Source organism: Mirounga leonina, unplaced genomic scaffold, assembly GCF_011800145.1.
Source record: "Mirounga leonina isolate KUSES-001 unplaced genomic scaffold, KU_Mleo_1.0 Mir_53, whole genome shotgun sequence".
NCBI classification, from domain to species: Eukaryota; Metazoa; Chordata; class Mammalia; order Carnivora; family Phocidae; genus Mirounga; species Mirounga leonina.
In genome coordinates this window covers 43,522,690-43,538,793 of record NW_023270807.1, presented here as the reverse complement: position 1 = coordinate 43,538,793, position 16,104 = coordinate 43,522,690, and the positions used below count along the sequence as shown (strand labels likewise).

At 39.0% G+C, this 16,104-nt stretch overlaps 1 long non-coding RNA gene across 2 annotated transcripts in view; it reads right to left on the bottom strand.

Moving 5' to 3' along the window:
* Positions 1-16,104, bottom strand: part of LOC118001195 — a 76,772-nt gene that overhangs the window by 30,808 nt on the left and 29,860 nt on the right. For both annotated transcript variants that reach the window (XR_004676641.1, XR_004676640.1), the window contains exons 3-4: positions 1,406-1,492; positions 932-1,053 (exon numbers count right to left, since the gene is read on the bottom strand). This is a non-coding gene — a long non-coding RNA (uncharacterized LOC118001195). The remainder of the gene's footprint in view (positions 1-931; positions 1,054-1,405; positions 1,493-16,104) is intronic.

Here is a 16,104-nt window from a genome sequence, read left to right as displayed (position 1 = left end):
CTCTTATTTTATGCTTTGCTGTTTTACAATGGGACTTGATTTAATGGGGTTTATCTGCATTATTATTATTATTATTATTATTATTCATACTTTTTAAACAAAACCTCACCCTGTAAATTTTAATACATTACATCTTGGATTTTCCTTTAAAATTTTAAAGACTTTTTTAAAGAGCAATTTTAGGTTCAATTAAGAAAAGGTATAGAAGTTTCCCATCTACTCCCTACACCCACACATGCATAGCCTCCCCATTAACAGTCTCCCCCACCAGAGTTGTACCTTTGTTATAAGTGATGAAGCCTACATTGACACATAATCACCAAAAGTCCATAGCTTATATTAGGATTCAGTCTTGGTATTATGCCTATGGGTTTGGACAAATCTATAATGCCACGTATCCATCATTGTAATATCATACGGAGTATTTTCACGGCCTTAAAAATCTTATGTTCCATCTATTCATCCCTCCTCTGCCAAACCCCTCCTTTAAAATTTTTATTCTATTCCTGTGGCTCCTTCTATTCTACTATCTCTTAATGCACACATTTGTTTCTTCACTGGCAGATAATATATGGTGTAACCTTTGTTTTGTATATGCAGCAGGCAACGTTTTAAAGATTTGTGTTCTGTACTTTTCTCTAGCAATATGTTTTAGGGGCAAGTCTGCATTCTTTATGAATCTGGCCCTAAAACTCCATAGATTTCAATTGTTCTTAGAATCTGGTTATGTATCAAAAGATCTCTCTCTCTCTCTTTTTTTTTTTTTTCAAAATATGGTGCCTAAAATGAAAAGCTGCTAGGTTGTTCATATACTGTGCTTTGAGGAACAGCTTTTCACAGATGGAAGGGCATAAAAATATGGGCTGTTATCTTGTAGCCTGAAACTTCACTCTCTGAACACATGAAATATCGATATTAAATCAGGCTGTACCTGGTTTCTTCCATATGAATCCTTCCAAGTTCTTGACCTCTGTTCTGTTGCTGTTTCATTTTAGGCAGAATTCCAGTGTCAAGGTGAGGATGGGGGGATCCATAGCCTCAGTGAAAGAAAAACTGACATTGGACAAGCTTCTTGTGTATTTTTGTAAATTCAGGGATGACAGAAAACAGTAAAAATAAGTATAGTGATGATATGGTCAAACGGATAAACATAGTTATTCAATGTGAACTGTTTCACTCATTTGCAATGACATCACTGAAAATTGACAAGCAGAACTTCTAATATTAACATGTAATAAATTATAAAAGAAAATAAATTCTATAGGAGATATTAATTATACAGAATATTAGTTAAGGTAATATTCACTACTATTAAAAAAACAACAACAAAGCTTATAATGGCTTGTACACTTATTTCTCATTCATGTACAGTCAAAATGAGTATTCCCGATTAACTGGGGCTCACCTCTGGGTCCTAGGCTCCTTCCATATTGTGGCTCCGCCAGCTTTAACACACAACTTCCAATGTTGCCATACTCCTCTGCATCAGTTCCTGTGAAGGAAAAGAGCATAGAGAATCTATCATGAGAAGGTATTTTATGCACCAAGCTCAGCAATGCTATGTATCACTGCTATTTCTTCCTTGGACTAAAACTCAGTCACCTGGCTACACTTTAGTATAAGACAGTTTGGGAAGTGTCATCTGGAAGTATATGCCCTGGAAAAGGAAGAGAAGCTTTTGTTGATGATCTAGAAGTCTTTGCCACTGCTAGCATACTTTCAGTAAGAACATCTTCAAAAACTGTCTTCTTAGATAATTTGGCAAGATCACAAGACCAGTGGTTATTGATATAAAGAGTCCTTTCCATTAAAAAAAAACTCATATTTTTAATATGTTCTGAAAATGCTGTCTGCCGTTCCAGTCCCTGTAATTGTCTTACCATTCTGGTTAGAAGCAATATAGTGAAAGGAAGTTATGTACACCTGGATTTTCCAACTTCACATAGACAGGAAAGCAGAAACAGTAACCAAACCCACATCTGTCAGACCATCAAACTCTAGAGGATTCTGCCTCTCATTGGCTACACTGGGTCTAATCCAAACCTGGGTGCTTAATATCTGGTAGAACAGCCACAGCATCATGAGGACATGAAAAAAAATCAAGAGGAAAGAAGCAAGAATTCTGGAGTATTAGTCATAAGAACTTTCAGTAACAGGTAACTCATGCTCTTTCCAGTGACTCCTGTATGGGTAACAATTATTCCAAGTTCTTTTTAATGACACTCATCCAATCAAGAGCACTTACATCTATCCTGGGGATAAATGTACACCTTTGGGAGGTTAACTATTTCAGAACCTGACACACAATTGTCACCAGGATTGTCCAGTTGGCTCTCAGGGGGCCCAAACACCAACAGGAAGATTACTTTATTTTCTAGGGTCACCTTTGTAACCAAATTCTATTTATACAAGTTTTATTTCTAGCATTAAAAACTTATATTTCAAAATCAATTTTGTACGTGTTCTTCGAGGTATGTTAGCAAAATAGAAGAGTGACGTTTTTATGCTGAAATTCACTGAACGTTTACTATCTATCCCTGATATTTGTTCTTGAGCAAAAGCATCTCTCTCTTCCTTGCTCATTGTGTTAGTTTAGTTAAAAATCACTTGGAAAATCAGAAAAATATTCAATGTCATTTACATATAATCAATAATAATTTTTTTCTAAACACAAGGGTTTCTGTGACTCAAGAATTGGGATTAATTTTCTTGAGGAAAAAAATACATGATGAATTAAATACATATCTTCAGCTGCCCACCTGATTGTGAGCAGTTTTTTGAGCATCGATTAAGTGAAGACATCATAACACACTGAGCATGAGAAGAAAGGACATATTTGCCCCCTATGAGGCAAAGGTGGAGTGCTAATATATTCACTCAATATGAACCAAGAATATTTACGAAGCAATAAATAATAAATAGTAAATCCTCTTGTAAGAGGCAATAAATCAACAAATGATCAATCTTCTTACAGGATGGCAGCCTAAAGAAGTATTTGCTTTTAGGTTAGATGATGAATCTCTAGGAAGGAATTATTTAACTGATATTCATATGCCCTTGATAGGTTATTAAGCAAAACAGTTAAAAAAGCTAATTAGAAATCTAATAATCTGCTTTAATATTTAGAATTCATAAGACTGAGTAAATAAAGTAATATGAGAATATAAGAATTAATTCCATAAGTATATAAGTTAAAACAGAGGAAACTCCATTAATGAGAATTGTTTTCTTTCCTAGGACTGACCCATAAAAATGTTTCTAAAAATCCCTTTGATTTAGCAAAAGTGGGTGAAAAACTCAGTTTTTCAGTTTCAGTTTCTGTATGCTTATTTTTCTTGAGTGAAAAAAGAAAAGCTGGTTCCTGATCCTACAGCTCTTGTATGATCCTTCAGAGAAAAGGTGTCTTTAAGAAATGATCCACAAAGGAAAACCAAGGGAAGTACATATCAATCCCCCAAAAGCAGAACCTTAATAAAATATTTTAGCAGGAAACTTCATTTAGTGATATTATAGCATAGTGTTGATATCATTAGCCAGTGCTGATGAGCATTCCAACTACAGATCTAAACCCAAATTAAAAATACAGATTACTCTTTAGGTAAAAGAATTATTTTACCAAATGAATGAGGGAAACCTAGGCCTAAGTTATATAGCAATCAGAATATGCCTAAAAAAGAAAGTGGTGATCAAGTAAAGTTGGAAAGCAGCTTGGTCTAAAATCCCTTTCAAAATATAATGTCACCAAACTGACAGAAAATCAGTTTGTTTTTATTCTGTCTTGATTCTACAATTAACAATTTGCACTCTAAATTTAAAATGATTGCAAGCAATGTGGTAAAGATGACACACTCCTGGACCAAGTCCACATGCACCATCTATTGCTCCCCAGCTGTGTGAACTTGGGCAAGTCCCTTTAACCCTCTAGGTCTTGCCCCTGACACCACATGTACTTGAGGGCCCTCCATCCTGCCTGCCACATCCTGCTGTCCATCATTCTGCTCTCAGGGTTCTGACAGGCTGAAGATGCTGGCTGACTGTGGTAGGGTGAGTCTGGAAGATGGGTGGTCACCCAAGAGAGCTCTGGAGGAAAACCATGCTAGATGAGGTCTTTGAAAGTCTTTAGAAAAGACAGCTCATGCATTTCCAGAGTCATAAATTGTCACACAAAGCCAATGATCTCATTTTAATGATATTTGTTATTGAAAGAAATATGGATAACAACTTGTCTTAAAATCATTTCATGATGTTGTGGTAAATAATATCAAACCAGCCTGGATTGCTGGCATTTTACACCGCCTTTAAGTATTAACAAACAAACAAAAAAGAGACCTCCTGATCCTCCCTGAATAAAAACAGGTGGAAATGCAAAATCATTATATCTATGTGAAAAGAAAGAGTACATCTCCATTTCTGTCATGAAGTACAGTGCCATGTTTGCAAAATTATTTTTATTTTGCATGTACCCTGTAGTGCTCAATATTTTAATTGCTACTTCCTCAATAAAATTACTGGAAATCTTCCATCTTGCCATTAGCACTTGCAAAATAACTGTTAACAATATGTTATCCAGACACAGAAACTTTATAATTAATGTTGGAATAGTCTTCAAAGTCTAGTGACTAAAATATATCCTATAAAAATTACTGGACTTCATTCAATGCTGTTCTGCTGTTTTAAAGTTCAGTAAATGTGTTAAGAGGGAGATATTTGGCAACCTAAGTTGGGCAGTCTGGCAGCGAGACCTGAGATGCTGGAAGTTTTGATTTCTGTTGTGTGGTAAATATACCAAAGGCCTCCACAGTTTCAGTGTAACCCCTGAACGGCGAAAGGAGATCTGACCAAAAGCAACTCCCGGTGGGAATCTGAACAGTCATTCGGGGCTACATTCCCACCTTGTCAGTTGATGAGGTGCTGGGACAGGTTCCATTTAAGCCATAAAACACAACAGACCATGTATATATCTGGGTGATTATAGCATAACTCAGATTGTGTTATAAGTCATGAGGCTGAAGGCCAAGTGTCTTAACTCCATGAGAAGTGCAATATTGGCCCGAAACACAGTGCCTGAAGTGTCTTATTGCTGTCAAGAAATGGAATTTCTACAGTACATTAAGAAAAGGAAAACACTTAGCACAGTGGATTTAAAATAGCCATGGCTATGACATCACTGACAGCTAATCAAAACTCTAATTGCAACCAGAGTTCTGAGGTTATTGTATAAAAGGTCTTAAAGACACAGCCATGGATGCAAGGAAGAATGATGCCAAGGCCATGGGAAGAACTCCAGTAGCACAGGATCCTGAAGAAAGAATGGAAAAGGTCGGCAGATTTCAGACAATCTCATTAGCAGTGAATTGGTAACGTTGTCGTTAACTTGCCTTGAGCAATTTAAGCCAAAAAAAAAAAAAAAAAGCAAGCGGTGCAAACCCTTTTTGAATATTTCTCAGTTGCAGTCTTCATGTTCATACAGTTAACTATTTTTTTCAACAATTACAAGATGAGGCAGCATAAATGGGAACAAAAATCCAGTCCAGGTACCTTCGAAGAGATGAAAGATTACAATGAACTGAGAAGAGTTTGGGGGTCACATGTTGCTCATTATCCGTGCAAGGAATTTCTAGTGTTACTCAGTTGAAGCTGTCCAAAAGGACTGAAGTCACTATGTGATCATAAGGACCCAGTTCAGATCGTACATCTGAAACTGCCTAATACCACAAAGTGGAACGCGCATTTCAAGGTCCAGTTAACAGCTTCTATAAATTTAGCTATGCCAAAGCACACACTGAGAGAGGCATGTTCAGAAGGTGCCACAGGGAGGCATATAACATCATAAATGAGAGCAAAAAAAAAGAGCTTGCCTCAGGAGTTGGAGGATTTGTGCTTAATGATTTTCTGGGTCACCATGGATAAGTATTTAATTTTTGTGAGCTTTAGTTTCCCCCCAATGGACTCTCCTTGAACTCTGGTTATAGGCATTGCTTCCTCGGGCTCAAAAAGAAGCTACTCTGCCATTTCCTGAAAGTTCACTGACAAAGTCATAAAGAGGCAAAATATACTTAAAGAGATGCTGCCTTTGACACACCATGGGACACGCATGTATATTTGTAAATAAAAGTTACATAGGAACTTTGCCATCAGTTGTAAGCAATTACTAATGCACTTTTACTAACGATATCAGAGCAAGAAATTCTTCATGTTCTGTGGGTAAAAACAAGCAGCAGTTTATCCCATCAAAGAGTACACTTAAGTTCTGGAGCAAAGGCTCCACAAAATCATGTTTATCTCGTTCTTCCCAATTTTTTTTTTTTGGAAATTTTTACCTATATCGTTTCTGTCAGCCATGATAATAATAATTGTACACTACCTGTGACAAAATATTTCTAATAGTTTTGTTCATATGTATTTCCAATAATCTTTATTTATATCACTCTGGCTTCCTTTGGGGAAAAAAATGTTAAGTGAGTAACCAAATGGCTAACTTAGATATAAGTAAAATTTTAATTTCTTAAAAATATTATATTCTTATTCTTATGAAATGGAGCAAACAATTATTTTATTAGGTCAAAGTTTTATATATACTGAGGTTTATAAATTTAGCTTTGTTCAGTCAATCCATTTAAGATGGTTAAGAATCCTGCTGGTTTTAATGGCTTCTGCAGTTAAATATATATTTTAGTTTAACTTGAAGTGGGCTGCATTTCTAAACTCCTATTTAACCAATGATCCTGCAACAGACCTTTCATAAATGAAATTCTTCACAATTATAATAACCTTTGTCTTTCATAAGACAAAGAATTAGATTCCAATATACATTCAATTAATGACAGCAACTAAAATATTGTCACAATTTCCAAGCTTGTCACTGAATAAGTTTAATAAAAAATGCTCCATTAACATCACTGTTAAAAGAGTGTGGTGTCCTATAAAAATGACATATTATACAGAGATATAAGCACTAGGGTCTAATGACTGGCTAGTAACACGTCAGAGCCATGGAGAATGATACTCTTTTTCTTGTACATAGATGCAATAAATCAGTGCAAAGCTGCTTTCAAAGTACATGCTGCATATCTCCAATAACAGTGTAACACAGTTTCACCTTTGAGAGGTCCTACCTGTGAACATATGTGGGCTGCCACAACGTGGCCGATTCCCAATCGTTTGAACTAATAAGTGGCCTAGATACATTAACTCAACAAAACAGCTCTCTTATTTTAGACATTGTTTGTAACATACTTGTTAGAGAGGTGTTACTGGGTTGTTCAGGATATTTGGCTAAAGGATCCAAAATATGCATATTCTTCTCCAACAATCACCCCTCCTCCGGGGCTCCGGGAGACACAAGTGCTGGCGTGCACCTATGTAACAGAGAGGCAAAGTGCAGAACGCTAGGGGTTTTGTTTGTTTTTCATTGGCTTAGCCCTGCCCGATCACGTCCAGTGCAAAGTGAAGATAAGACTCGATTGGATTGTGTATGCAGCATCATCTAAGCAACTACATAGAGCCTCTTCTTATCCTCAACCCCTAATCCATATTAGGCTCTTAGCATCTTCTGGCCAGTCATCTGGTCCAGAAATCACAGTGATGACTGACAAGCAGAGGCACACTTTGATGGAGAAATAAGAGAGCATTTGGCCTATTCACTGCACCAGCAGCACAATAAAGGACCACAGAAGAGAGCCTATGAGCGTGTGAGCCTGAACACAATAACTCTGATCATCAGACCACCAGTTAGTCATCCTAGACCGAGCAATCGGCTGAGCAACTCTTCCTTACTTGAGGCTGAGCAGACAGGCGCTGGAAACGATAAGATTCTCCCTCTCCCTGTTTCCATGTTTCCTCTCTGCCCAACAAACCATCGATTCTACATGTTTAATTACTGTAAACACACGTATACTGGGAAATGGGAAAGAACTGTGGGGTTTTTAAAAAGTGATATATTAGGTGGGGCTAAAAGGAAGTCTGTTTGCCAAGGATGTCCTCTGAGGAGTAGCTTCAAGAAAGAGAACACAGAGAAGGAGGAAGTTGTGGAGTGGGCAACAAAGGACTGGGAATTACCCAGCAGGGCATCTCATTGAGGTCTACGGACTATAAAACACCAAGTGGAAAAGGCTGCTGATGGCTCATCATTCACTGAAATCTCCTTTCCCCAACAACCCATACCCTCCATGTAGCAAAGAGACAGTGAAAATATAACTTTAGGGGTGCCTAGGTGGCTCAGTCATTGGGTGTCTGCTTTCAGCTCAGATCATGATCCCAGAGTCCTGGGATCAAGCCCCACATCAGGCTCCCTGCTCGGGAAGCCTGCTTCTCCCTCTCCCACTCCCCCTGCTTGTGTTCCTTCTCTCGCCATGTCTCTCTCTGTCAAATAAATAAATAAAATCTTAAAAAAAAAAAAAGAAAATATAACTTTATACCACATGGGGTAGGGGTGGGAGTGACAAACCACTTGTCCTACAGACAAAGCCTGTCTGCTGTGTAATCACCAAAATGATGTAACGTAAATCTCTCTCCCCAGATGAGCAAATCAAATAAGGAAAAGAAAGAGGCTAAAAAGATAAACTATCAAAGAAGAAAAGAAAAAATAGATTGAACCAACCCTTGAGTAGTTAGCATAACAGACACTATAATGGACTGAATAGTGTCCCCCTAAAATTCATGCCCACCCAGGACCCTGTGAATGTAACCTTATTTGGAAATAGGGTCTTTGCAGATAGAATCAAGATAAGATGAGGTCATAGGGAGTGGGGTGGGCCTATAGCCAATATGACTGGTGTCCTTTTAAAAAGAAAGAAATTTGGACACAGACATACAGGGAAGATGGCCGTGTGAAGACAGAGGCAGAGATTGGATTTAGGCTGACACAACCAAGGAAAGGCAAAGATTGCTGGTAACCGGTGGAAGCTAAGAAGAGGCAAGGAAGGATGCTCCACTAGAGCCTTCAGGGAAAGAATAGTCTTGCTGACACCTTGATTTTGGACTTCCAAAACTGTGAGATAATAAGATTTTGTTGTTTCAAGCCACCCAGTTTGTGGTAACCCTAAGAAACTAATACAAACACTAATGGTACATCACTAGAACTTGTATATTTGTTATATTGCTCTTTCTTCACATGACAACTTATTCCAATCACATTTAAAAAAATAGCCTTTTGCATGGGAAAACAATACTATTTACCCACTCAGAGCAAACCATGCACTTGGATTTTTATTCTACATTTTAAAAAATAGCCTTTTGCATAGGAAAACAATACTATTTACCCACTCAGAGCAAACCATGCACTTGGATTTTTATTCTACTTGTGTGAATTGATTGGTACCAAACATTCCCTCCACTTTCCATTGTTCTTGTGATCATCATTCACGTGCACGTTGGAACATCAGACAATGAGTATGGATTTCAATCATGGAGAAGAATGTTTCTCTGTCCTATGAGGCCTACGTGGAGATAAAATCTGTAACCCAGCCTCATGAAGGCTATTATCTCTTAAATGACCAAATAAATTAACTGATCTAAGCCATAGTGAGGCTGTGAGAATAATTACCCAGATAATGTGGACAAATTGCAGCACTTTTGTTAAGTAGTGCTTTCTTCCCACTGTAATATATTATATATTTGGGAATTATAAAGTATTTAGGATGAAATAAGCCTTGCTTCTCTAAGTTGTAGTAGTGCCTTTTTATATCCTTAAGGAGTTTTTTTCTCTATCTCTATCAATTAAGAATTCTTTCTCTAAATTAGCTCAATTTGCAGCAAGGGATTAATAAATGGGGAGAGCACTAACCTTTGGCCTTACAAATGAACTCAGAAATAATGATGATCAGAGCTATCCTGCTGGGAGTTTTATCAGTCACAGGGATACTGGCAAAGGTGGATCTATCATGTAATGGGTCTAATGGGACCCAACCTTTGGTTGTGCTTATATGTTGCCAAGTATCCTGACTTGAGTGGAGGTTTTGGTGGGAAACTCCAACTCTCAGCATTCTTATCTTGGTCCCAATGACTGGGTCCTGGATAAAAATGATAATTACAATGACGATATAATAATAACAGCAGCTTGGGGTGCCTGGGTGGCTCAGTCGTTAAGCGTCTGCCTTCGGCTCAGGTCATGATCCCAGGGTCCTGGGATCGAGCCCCGCATCAGGCTCCCTGCTCCGCGGGAAGCCTGCTTCTCCCTCTCCCACTCCCCTTGCTTGTGTTCCCTCTCTGGCTGTCTTTCTCTCTGTCAAATAAATAAAACCTTAAAAAAAAAAAACAAAAACGACAGCTAACATCCATTGAGCACTTACTATGTGTTAGGCGCTTTGCTAAGAATTTTACCTACATTACCTCACTTAGCTTCTATGATATAGGTGCTATTATTGTCACTGTTTTATAAATGAGGAAACAGATTGAGAGATAAAAAGGAAATTGTACCAGTTGAGATCCATCCCAGCAGGGAAAGATGGCACCCTCAAAAGGGGAGAATAGAGTTTAGTAAGGAGATTATTTACAAAGTTGTGGGCAAAGTTAAGGGAAACCAACAAGTAACGGTGAGGGCCTAACCCTATCAGGAAGTTTTTACTATCCTGGGCTGGAATATGCAAGGCCAGCCAGCAGAAGCCTTTGATAGAAAGACACAGCCACAGTCAATCTGTGACCTGGCAGGCAGGTGCCTGGGAAATAAATACCCTCACCTCTCTCTTCCCTCTCTCTGAGCTCCTAAAGCATTTTCCTTTGGCTGACCCAAATGGAAACCAGAGGGCAAGAGCTCTTAGTGATGTAGTCCCTAGAGGCCAGGCTCCAGGATACCGAGTAGGGGAGAATGGAGAATAGATTGGAGGGGCAAATGGTGTTTATGCAGCACAGTAATTTATTCAGGACATACAATTACTCATCATTGGGTGAAGGCAAAATGCAAATCTGGGCAGACCTTGATGGTACTGGGCCCTCAGGCCCACCTTTGATGGCTCATCAACCACCACTAATGTCTGCCACAGCTCATGACCTGGCTCCAGCTCTGCTCGGGTAAATCAGGACACCATTAGTCCTGTGATCCTGCCAAGCCTCATCCCTTCTTTATCATGCCTGCCACTTGAGCTACTTCAAACCCAAACAGCTATTGTCTCTTCAAACTCTTAATGCCCTGATTTGTCAACCTCCCCCTTGATGACTGCTGGAAAGTTTGCTTTGTGGTACAGATTCCCTGAGGCAGTAACAAAAATGTGCTATTCAAATCTACTACTGTTGAGAGCATGACTGGCTAATGCCCCTCCTCCCACTGCTGCCTCTTTGGGCTGTTTTTACACCAAGAACACACTTCCCACAGGCTCCTCTGAGACAATGAATGAGCACATTGGGGGTACTCAGGCAGGCCCAACCCAGCAAGAGGTGGGGATTCCCCACGGGTGATGTTGCTTGAGGAGTCCTCATTAGCCTCATTAGTTCAAAACTCCTCCTTTCCAATCCAATTTCCTTCTCTTTCTTCCTTCTTTCATTCCATAGATGTCAGACCTCATGTGGTCTGAAGCCTCTCTCCACCTTCTCCAGTTTCTCCCAATAAATCTCTTACATGTCTAATTCCATCCTGGCATCTGCTTTCAATAGGCATGAACTAATGCAAATGGTACTGAGGGGGTCTGAGAAAATAGGTGGTAAGATGAGAACAGGGGACTGGCTTATTCATCACCTGAGGGAAAAGAGGATGCCATCCTTTCTTTTTTTAATGTAAATTTTAGTGCAATATTGGTTTCTAGAGTAGAATTCAGTGATTCATCACTTACATACAATACCCAGTGTTCATCATAACAAGTGCCCTCTTTAATAAATAGGGCACAGACAGTCCCTGAACAAGTTAGTAGCTCAATTGCTAAAGATTTCACTAGTGGTTATCTGGGAAAATGAGTGGAAGTAAACACCTTGCAGATGAAACAATCCAGGAATTTGAAAGATGTGAGGTAGCAGTAACTATAGGAATTACGGAGGTGACCACTCACTGCTAGGTTGTTTTGATGCCCTAGAGAGGGATGATGAGAAACTGGGATCCATTAGCAGACAGTTAAAAGCCAAGCCGGAGAGCCAGAGCATATCTCTGGTAGCTTACAAAGAGGCCCTTATTTCCTGGAATGGAAGAGCAGACACAGCTGAGCAGCATACTGGAGCTCTGATAGTTGAGGATCAGAGTTTCAGAGATGGCTTGAATGCTCACCCAGGACAAGTCTGTTATGCTACGGACCCTGCTTGGGAAAAACTGAGACCCTGAAATATGGGACAGGGCCATCTGGATGGATGTGTCTGAGGATAGTGCCTCTGCAGAGCCCTCTTGAGACTTTTGGAACTGTGTGTCTTCTCATCTGGGGGAAGTGGGCATGCTGGAATGAATACATCAGAAGACCAGAAGACTGTATTCTAGAGAACATATCATTTACTAAGGCCATTAAAAATGCAGTGGTAGAAGGGGCATGACCATCACTAGGAATTCATGGTAACTCTCCTCTGTATGCTGTCCTGATTGAAGAAGAGGCAATCACAGAACTGAGCTCATTAATATTTATGGGAGATGATGGGGCTGTAAAGTACTGGAGGCTAGGTATTTAACCATCAAAAACTAAGATGCTGCAATTACTACAACGAAGATCCCAAATAGCCAAAGCAATACTGAGAAAGAAGAACAAAGCTGGAGGTGTCAAAATCCCAGATTTCAAGATATACTATAAAGGTATAGTAATCAAGACAGCATGGTATTGGCACAAAAACAGACACATAGATCAATAGAACAGAACAGAGAGCCCAGAAGTAAACCCATGCTTACATGGTCAATCAATTATGACAAAAGAGGCAAGACTATACAATGGAGAAAAGACAGTCTCTTCAATAAATGACACTGGGAAACTGGACAGCTATAGGCAAAAGAATGAAAACTAGACCACTTTTTTACACCATATACAAAAATAAACTCAAAATGGATTGATTAGAGACCTAATGAGTGACCTGGAACCATAAAATTCCTAGAAGAAAACATAGACAGAAAACATAGACAGGCTCTTTGATATTAGCCTTGGCAACATTTTTCTAGATATGTCTCCTGAGGCAAGGGAAACAAAAGCAAAAATAAACTCTTGGGATTACATCAAAATAAAAAGCTTTTGCATAGTGAAGGAAACCATCAACAAAACAAAAAGGCAACCTACTACTAAACTAAATTGAATGGGAGAAGATAGTTGCAAACAATATATCTGATAAGGGGTTAATATCCAAAATATATAAAGAACTTATACAACTCAATGCCAAAAAAAACAAATAATCTAACTAAAAACGTTCTTCAAAGAAAACATACAGATGGCCAACAGACACATGAAAAAATGCTCAACATCACTAATTCTCAGGAAAATGTGAATCAAAACTACAATGAGATATCACCTTATACTATGAGAATGGCTAGAAACAGAAAGGCAAGAAATACCAAGTACTGGCAAGGTGAAGGAGAAAAGGGAACCCTTGTGCACTGTTGGTAGGAATGTAAATTGGTACAGCTACCATGGAAAACAGTATGGAGTTTCCTCAAAAAATTAAAAATACAAATACCATATGATCCAGTAATCCCACTACTGGGTATTTACCCAAAGAAAACAAAAACACTAATTAAAAAAGAAATATGTACCCTAATGTCTACTGCAGCATTATTTAGCTAAGATGAGGAAGCAACCCAAGTGTTCATTGATAGATGAATGGATAAAGAAGATGTGGTGTGTGTATATATATGTGTGTGTGTATGTGTGTGTACATATATATATATGTGTGTGTGTATATATATATATAAATGGAATATTATTCAGCCATTAAAAAGAATCCAGTCTTGCTATTTGCAGCACCGTGGATGGACCTAGAGGGTATTATGCTAAGTGAAATAGGTCAGACAGAGAAAGACCAACACCATATGATTTCACTTATATGTGGAATCTAAAAAAACAAAACAAATGAACAAATAAACAAAAAGGAACAGACCCATAAATACAGAGAACAAACTGATGATAGCCTGAGGGGAGGAGGTGTGAGGAAGATGGGCAGAATGGGGAGTGGGAGATACAGGCTTCTAGTTATGAAATGAGCAAGTCATGACATAAAAGGTACAGCATAGGGAATAGTCAGTGGTATTGTAATAGCATCTTGTGGTGACAAATCGGTAGCTATACTTATGGTGAGCAGAGTATAACATATAGAGTTGTTAAATCACTGTTGTACACCTGAAACTAATGTAACATTACATGTCAACTACACTTCACTAAAAAAAAAAAAGTTACCATAATGATAATGACATGAAAGACCAAAGGAGTAGTCAAGGGGTATTGATCTATAAGGAGTTATGGTGATGATTAATGGCACCTGTAGGGACAAAATGGACCAGTAGTCAACAAGTGTGGTGCCTAACTTCTACAATCAGGAAAAAAGTTACAATCCCTTGCTCAGTTTTCAGATCCAGAATCCCCTGACTTGAAAGGGTCCCTACAAAGAAGAACACTGTAACACTGTGAAAAGTACATATTGTAATGATTTTCCCCAGTTCTTCCCCATTGGGATCCGTGGTCATATACTTGGATGACTGAGTACACTGGGGAGAGGGAAATACCAACTTATCAAGGCTACTGGATTCAGAGTCTCAAGGGACATTGAGTCCCAGAGACCCAAAGCATCATCGTGTGGTCCCCATGTTAGATGCCAGGTATTAAATGCTATGTGATGGCAGAAGTCTGACTTCCAAGTTCCATGGACCCACCAGGTAGCCCTTTCCTCAGTTCCCTACCTTAGCATTGGGACTGACACATTAGGGAGTTTGAGTAACCCCCGTACTGGGTCCTTGGCTTGTGGAGCTAGAGCTATCAGAGTGGAGAAAACCAAATGGAAACCTTTGAAACTGCCCTTGTTTTGTGGACAAGAGAGTAAATAAAAAACAATATCACATACCAGCAGGGATGGTGAAGATTAGTACCATCACTAAAGCCTAAAAGATGCAGGGATGGTGGTTTCAGATGTGCCTACCAAGCCTTAGGCATCTTCATCCAGAAACAGAGCACAAGTTATTTTGTGGTAATGATTATTGCACACTCAAATTTCATAACTTGAACTCTGATTTATCACTCAAGTTATGGATAACTGTAGATCACACCAAATTAGAACTTAAGAGGGAGGGTTATGGCTGTGAATTTAAACAAAGAAGATACTATGCCTTCTGGACATATTATAATCATCCTAACTGGGCTCCATCAACAATAAACTCCACGACATTTTCAAAAAAGGCACGTTGCCTCTTCGTGCTTTATCGCTCCAAGCTTCTCTACATGGACTATTATTCTATCTATATTTGGCCAGGTACACTACAGCATCAATTTTAAGATAACGTAAGAGCCACCTTTTCCAAGAAGTCGCCCTGAAACCCCATCTTCACACCAGGCAGGTTTAGAGGTCCTTTCTTGGTGCTCCAATAATACCCCTGCAGTTTTATATTTGCCAATAAAATCCCACCTTGTTTTATAATTGCCCGTTAATATATTTGTCTCCTCACTGGACTGTGAGCAACTTGAGGGCAGGGACTGTATCTCACTCATCTTTGAGCCTCAGTGGTTTAGAATAGTGCCTGGCACATGGTTGGCAGCCCATAAATAATGAAAGAATAAATGATTAAATAAATATAAATATTCTGTGTTGATGTTTGGGTTTTGTACCAGTTTTTCAGAATGCAGCACTTTATGAATGATTTCTGCCAGAACGCATTAGAATGTTTCATGAATGTGTATGCAGGCAAGTTTCCAATTTATTCTTTTGAACTGGAACAATACTGTTGCAGACCACCCAGCAAGGACTAGTCTCCCTGGTCAATGCTCTGCAACAAGATTGAAACATCAGCCTTCAGTTTAGTCTGGGTTCTTACACACGTCATCTTCACAGAAGGTCAGAAAAGTTATCAACAGCAGAATTATTGATCTAGGGTGCTCCCAGGGGGGCTTGGGATTCTGAAGGTGCCCAACATCTGGCTTGCTTGCCACAGAAGGTCTTCCAAAGGTCTCTTTAGCTGATGTGGCTCTTCAATCTCAGCTTAAAAGCATCACTCTACCAGGTTCCACAGAACTA